We start from the raw sequence: 6,552 nt of genomic DNA on the forward strand, positions 1-6,552 counted from the left end.
TGAGCAGTGTAAAGTAAGTTACTTTGGGGGTAATTCCAAGTTGATCGCAGCAGGATTTTTGATAGCAATTGGGCAAAACCATGTGCACTGCAGTGGAGGCAGATATAACATGTGCAGAGAGAGTTAGATTTGGGTGTGGTGTGTTCAATCTGCAATCTAATTTGCAGTGTAAAAATAAAGCAGCCAGTATTTACCCTGCACAGAAATAAAATAACCCACCCAAATCTAACTCTCTCTGCACATGTTATATCTGCCTCCACTGCAGTGCACATGGTTTTGCCCAATTGCTATCAAAAATCCTGCTGCGATCAACTTGGAATTACCTCCTTTGCTCTGTGCATGTCCAGAAAACCACCTCAATGCATGTGCAATTTAGGGGTTTTCTGACACTTAACAGAGAGGCATAATGGTGGGGGGGGGGGGGGGAAGCGGGGGTATTTGTTCCAAAGTAGTCCAAGTCCAGTACTTGCAAACAGATACAGACTGGCACAGACCCGCCTGTACACGTGTAAAGCTAAAGTGATGATGGTCACCAGTAATAGTGCATTGCTTACAATTGGCTGATTATTAATCCACTGCTGAGAGATGCCAACTTCATGTGCTTATCCCAGATATATACTTGTTGACTTTTGGAATCTTCTCATTCTGTTTGCATCATCAAATTCCCACTCTCTGCAGTATACCACCACAAATAACAGCATCATGCCATGGGAGACAGTGCCATGATGACATGATTTGCAGCGTGGCCAAATCGGGTACATGTGGCTAGGGAACCTCCGCAAAAAGAAATAAAAATGTTTAAAAAAATACTTTGCTCCCCGTTACACTTCTTACCTGTCTCCTACTACTGGCTGCTGTATAGCAGCGCAGCAGCACATCATACAGTGGGGAGGATGTATTCAGCGGAGCCGGTATGAATGGTCGATAATGTTAAGGTCAACAGTCATTAGGTCGACCACTATTGGTCAATATTGACATGGTCGACATTAAAATTGCTGACACATGAAAGGGTCGACATGGATTTTTTATTATGTTTTTGGAGTAATTATTTCCGTAACATGACCAGGAATTCCGATTAGTGTACCACATCCCCTTGCATGGCTCGCGAAGGTGCCTTGCTCTGCTACCTCTGCGCTTGGCATAGGTTACCAATCGTAGTCCACGTGGATGGTAAATTATGAAAAAGTTAAAAATCTATTTTTGTTTTTAAAAGCCATGTCAACCTTTTCATGTGTCGACCATTTGTCCATGTCAATCAATTGTGGTCGATCTAATAAGTGTCAACTTTAGCATTGTCGACCATCTGAACGGATACCGTATTAAGCCTGTAAAGGTGATAAAGCAGTGATAAATGGCAGGTGATAATGCACTAGCCAATCATTACAGATATGAAAAATGACAGGAGCTGACTGGCTGGTGCATTATCACCTACCACTTATCACTGCTTTATCCCTTCTCCAGGCTTAATACATTTGCCCCAGGAAGAGGAGACTGCTTCTGCTCCACATCCACAGCTTTCCTGAACCCTCCGCAGCCCAGCACACAGCAGGGTGGGCAGCAGTATCCTGGCTCTCCTTTGAACAGGCCCCTCCAATGTTACCTTCGTGATCAGGACCTGGAAGTGACATAACAAGAGGGCAGGAGAAAACTTCCGCCCTTACAGCACCTAAATGTTTTCTCCGTTCTCCCTTCGCGTGAGGTTTTTTTTTTTCCTTTTTATATGCACCATTAGACGCTTGCCGCGCTTCGGGCTCGGTGTCTCGCTCCCCTCCGCTTGCCACAGGTTACTATTCCAAATACTTTGTGACATGGACCCAGGGTAGATGCTAGAATCAAGTGGGCTAAGGGACCTTTTCCATAAGGGGGAGGAGTTACGACACAAGGGGGAGGAGCTAGGCCAGCGGGATAGTTCCTCTACTATCCACGCCACCAACTATTACCTTTAGTAATCAGGTCGCGAGCGAAGCGAGCCCGCGAGAGTACTTTTCGGGTACCCTGTTCGCCCGTAGCTCCTCCCCCTGGTGACGTGTCTCCTCCCCTAGATACGTCAGAAGGTCCCTTCTCCCACTCCGAAATAGAATCAACCATGGACCCAGGGGGTTATGGGAAAGGTCCTCTTCACGAAGGGAAACTAGACGCTACCCCTCCAACAGACCCAGACCACGGTAACGAGTACCCCTCCCCTCAGATCTCCTGGTAGCTGTAACTTTGCATATGTACAATTGCAGTTTTTTTTAGGTACCTCTGGCTCCCTCTCCACCAACCCAGGGTTACAAATGCATTATGCTAGCACACTGCGCCCAGAGTCCTAGCAGAGTCCGTCTCTTGGCAAGAGCTTTTCGGGAACTATGGGGTATATTCATAAAGCAGTGAAAAGAGCAGAGAAGTGAGCCAGTAGAGAAGCTGCTCATGGCAACTTCAGGGTTGAGGTAGCAGCCGATTGGTTGCCATGGGCAACTTCTCCACTGGATCACTTCTCCACACTTTTCACAGCTTCCTGAATAGACGCCTCTAAGTGAAAACATTCATGTCCACTTTTGCGAAAAGCTATTTATCAAGCAGTGTAGCTGAGAAAGCCGCATTACACCGTGCACGCCTGCAGTGTGCCAGTAGGCAGTGAAAGCGCCTGGGGTATATTTGCAGTGCGCAGTCTTTGAATATAATCGATAACTCCACACAAGAGTATGCCTGGGAGACGTACCGCCAAAGCAGCGGCGCCCTGCAATGAGCAGACATCATGTGTGACAAAAATAGGTTAGAACATCACCTTAGGAAATCAAAGGAACAGCTGGTGGGTGTCAGCGCAGCATGGATGGGGGTGCCCCCACGTGTTTCTCGTCACAGGCCGGCTCCCAGGCTCAGTTCCGGGTGGTGTAAAGGAAAGGCACCAGTCAGTGACGATAACCTATCCTTGCTTTGTATTGAAAGATTGACAGTAGGCCCAACCAATCATTGAGAGCGCTTCTAAACCGATCCAGCATGTAGTGTTAGATTGGCACCGTGGCCAGCCAATCCGCGCAGCGTGGGCGTTATGAGCTCCTACGGTGTTGTCACTGTCAGTCTGTATAGTATCTAAACCGCCGCGCGCTCAGCGTCCTATAAACTATACTAATAACCATGGCCTGACAATCCATCAGTGCGCGATGTCGTGGTGTCTACTAACGTGGGTAATCTCAGTGTTGTCTCCTATTCGCAGCAGTGCTGAGTACTGACCAGATTTACAACTATTTTCCAGTCACAATATGAAGTGTTATTGCTTTCCCCGCTATACAAGCGGTGAGTGACAGGCTAACGAGCAGCAGTAGCAGCCAATCGGAGGTTATACATTCTTAGCCAATCAGGTGGCTCGTAGAAAAGTGGGCGTGGTACCAGGTTTAGTTTGTTGGCATTACGGCCTGCAGCTCAGATTCGATTGGAGGTGTGGTTAATCTGTGTGAAATAATACCCCTTTCACACCGCAAACCCGGGTCCGACCCGATATTTTGAACCTGGGTCAGACCCTTTCACACTACACTTTCAACCCGGGATATTGCATGGTTGGCTCCTTTTAACTCAACCCGGGTCAGCAATTAAAACACCATGGATGTCCTTTTAAATGGACTTTTTTTGGGCTCCGAAAGATGAGGTGGCAGAAGGGGACAAAAGGAGAGGGAAGGGACAGCTCACAGCATTGTAGGAATCATGGCTGACAAAGCTATGTTTTTATACACAATTACATCTTTAACTGTTCCAGTAACTTACCTCCCATCTGTCCCGATTTTTCGCGGGATAGTCCTGTTTTTTTGTGACTGTTCCGCTGTCCCACCCCCGGGCTGCAGTGTCCCGCGGTGGGGGGGGGGGGGGGGGGTAGTTGGGAGGCTCCTGCCACTGCTGCTCTGCTTAGCAGAGCAGCGGTGAATAGACGCTGTGCGCATGCACAAGTGACAGAGGGAGAGGGGGCATGCCAGCAGCTCAGAGAGCGCTGGGCATGCCCCCTCAGTGACGGTACAAGGGGGCGTGACTCGCGATTGAGGCTCTGCCATGAGGCCACGCCCCTTTCATATAGGTCACACACCCTTTTTGGGTGCACTTAGCGAGCGCCAAGGTCCCTCTTTGTACTTTTAATAAGTTGGGAGGTATGCAGTAAGCTGCCTAACAATCTCTGCCTCACCCCTAATTCTTAATAGCTCTAATGCTCTCTGTTCTCTCTTGTGTAGCAGGGCTCAGGCTGCTGACATCATCAAGGCACACAAAGAACAACCAATCAGCACTTTTACATGAATGCAGGGTTGAATAACCCGGGTTGGACACTTTAAAGTGCACATTGACCCTGGTCCAACCCGTGTTTAACACTGCTTTTATACCGGATTGAAATGCAGGGTTACTCGACCTGGGATATTAAAAAGTGGTGCTTTTAGACTGCACTTCGACCCGGGTCGAACCAGCTCAACCCGGCAATATCCCGGGATATATTTGCGGGGTGAAAGGGGTATAAGTAACCAGGCTAGACGCACATGTTCCACCCACTAGTGAGGCCATCGGTGGGTTACCCATTGATGGTTACCATCGGTGGATAACCTCGATGGTGGGAAACACTCTAAATGGGAACCATCGATGATTTTGCCAATCATTACTTTGGTAATGAACTGGATGCGGGCTACTCAGAGCTTGGGGGCGTGGCTTCGCATGTTTCGGGGTGTGAAGCTATGCTCTGTGTCCCTGACACCCTAGAGAATTTTTTTTTTTTATCATCGATGGTGGGAAACCATCTGGTTCTCCCCCATAGCTGGTAAAAGTAGTTACCATCAGTAATAGACCATCGATGATTTCAATCATTGATGGTCGATGGCCATCCATAGCACCCACTACCACAGATAATGACAGCATCTCTCATTCCTGTCATAGGCAGCGCACTCACTGTGTCACTCCAATTAGGTGCGGGTTGCCAGTTGTTTCAGGAAACTTGCAGACATTTGCATGAATGCACGATCCCGAGAACTCTCCAATCGAATTACAAAATGCCTATTTGCAGTACCTGCAGCGGGGATTTGCAATTGTCATCCATTTGCGATGTGAGAGAAGTGCATGAAAAAGTGGAGCGACTTTTCTGGACCCCAGAAAAGTGACACATTTCCTTAGCAGAACCATATAGAAGGATGTTTGTGGGCAAAAGGAAAACACTAAAAAAAAATTTTATTTTATCAGCAGTTTCTTATATAGCGCAGCATTATTCCGTTGCGCTTTACAATTAGAACAACAGTTATAGAACAAAACTGGGCAAAGACAGACAGACATAGAGGTAGGAAGGCCCTGCTCGCAAGCTTACAATCTATAGGGAAATAGGCACTGATACACAAGGACAGATGCTACCTGTTGCATAATGGTCCACCAGATTGCTAGGTTTTTAATGGGTTGTATGATATGCTCACCCAGCAATGTTGGAAGACAAAATATGTGAGGTTATGTATACTGTAATTAGATAGGGAAGCACTGAAGGTTATGTGGGTGGGTCTGGAATTTGGTAAGCTTGTCTGAAGAGGTGAGTTTTTAGGGAACGTTTAAAGCAGAGATTTTCAAACTTTTACAACTCGCAGCACACTGAACAAGATTTAAATATTGCCAAGGCACACTCAAATATAATGGTGATGATGGTGCAGTTGCGTGTCCTAGGATGTCATGTCGTAGCTTCTCCATAGGTAACGCCTGAGCCACATCTGAGAAAGCCAGAAGAACCCAACACTGCCCGGGCCCAAAATTAGAGCTGACTCTGCAACCACTAAACCCACCAGTATTGTTCGTTCCAGGGCCTCAGTAGCAGCAAAACACTGATGGGCCTGGCTCTGCTTATGTGGTGGCACACCTGGAGACTACTCAGGGCACACTAGTGTGCCACGGCACAGTGGTTGAAAAACACTTGTTTAAAGGTTTGGAGACTAGAGGAGAGTCGTCTTGTGCTTGGGAGGGCATTCCACAGAGTGGGTGAAGCTCGGATAAAGTCCTGTAATTTTGAGTGTGAACAAGTAATACGTGTGGATGAGAGACTCAGATCCTGTGCAGAGCGGAGAGGTCGGGTAGGGAGATATTTTGAGATGAGTGAGGACAGAGCCGGCCCTAATCAATATGATGCCCTAGGCAAGATTTTGGCTGGTGCCCCCTAGCACCACCGCTGGTTCTGCCTCTGACCTTGCACCTCTTTCCCAGCACCATCACCCCTCACCCATAGCAGTCCTTGTACCCCCTATATTTTAAATAGGAACAGTTCGCACATTTGACGCACAGCCCAAAAAGGGGCATCTTCTTGCTGGGAAGGGGCATGGCCACACAATAGTAACCCCAATTCCAATTACGCCACACAGTACTGCAACTTTATTCACATTTTATCTTGCGATAGTGTCCATAATTCATATTACATCCCACAGTAGTATCACTTTACCTTATAAACGTTACTCCTCACAGTAGAGCTCCTTATTCACATTACATCACACTGAATTGCTCCTTATTCACTTTTTTTTTGAAAATATGTTTATTAGATTTTTCCACATAAAGACATAGAGAGAAAGAAAAGCAGAAAAA

At 47.2% G+C, this 6,552-nt stretch overlaps 1 protein-coding gene across 1 annotated transcript in view; it reads right to left on the bottom strand.

Annotated features, from left to right (window-relative positions):
- The window catches only part of POLR1H (RNA polymerase I subunit H), a 41,211-nt gene extending 37,970 nt beyond the window's left edge, over nucleotides 1-3,241 (bottom strand). The window contains exon 1 of the mRNA XM_063925587.1: nucleotides 2,768-3,241. The gene's annotated coding sequence lies outside the window, so the exon portion shown is untranslated. The remainder of the gene's footprint in view (nucleotides 1-2,767) is intronic.
- Nucleotides 3,242-6,552: the final 3,311 nt, after the last annotated feature.

The sequence above is a fragment of the Pseudophryne corroboree genome, chromosome 6, assembly GCF_028390025.1.
Source record: "Pseudophryne corroboree isolate aPseCor3 chromosome 6, aPseCor3.hap2, whole genome shotgun sequence".
Classification (NCBI taxonomy): domain Eukaryota; kingdom Metazoa; phylum Chordata; class Amphibia; order Anura; family Myobatrachidae; genus Pseudophryne; species Pseudophryne corroboree.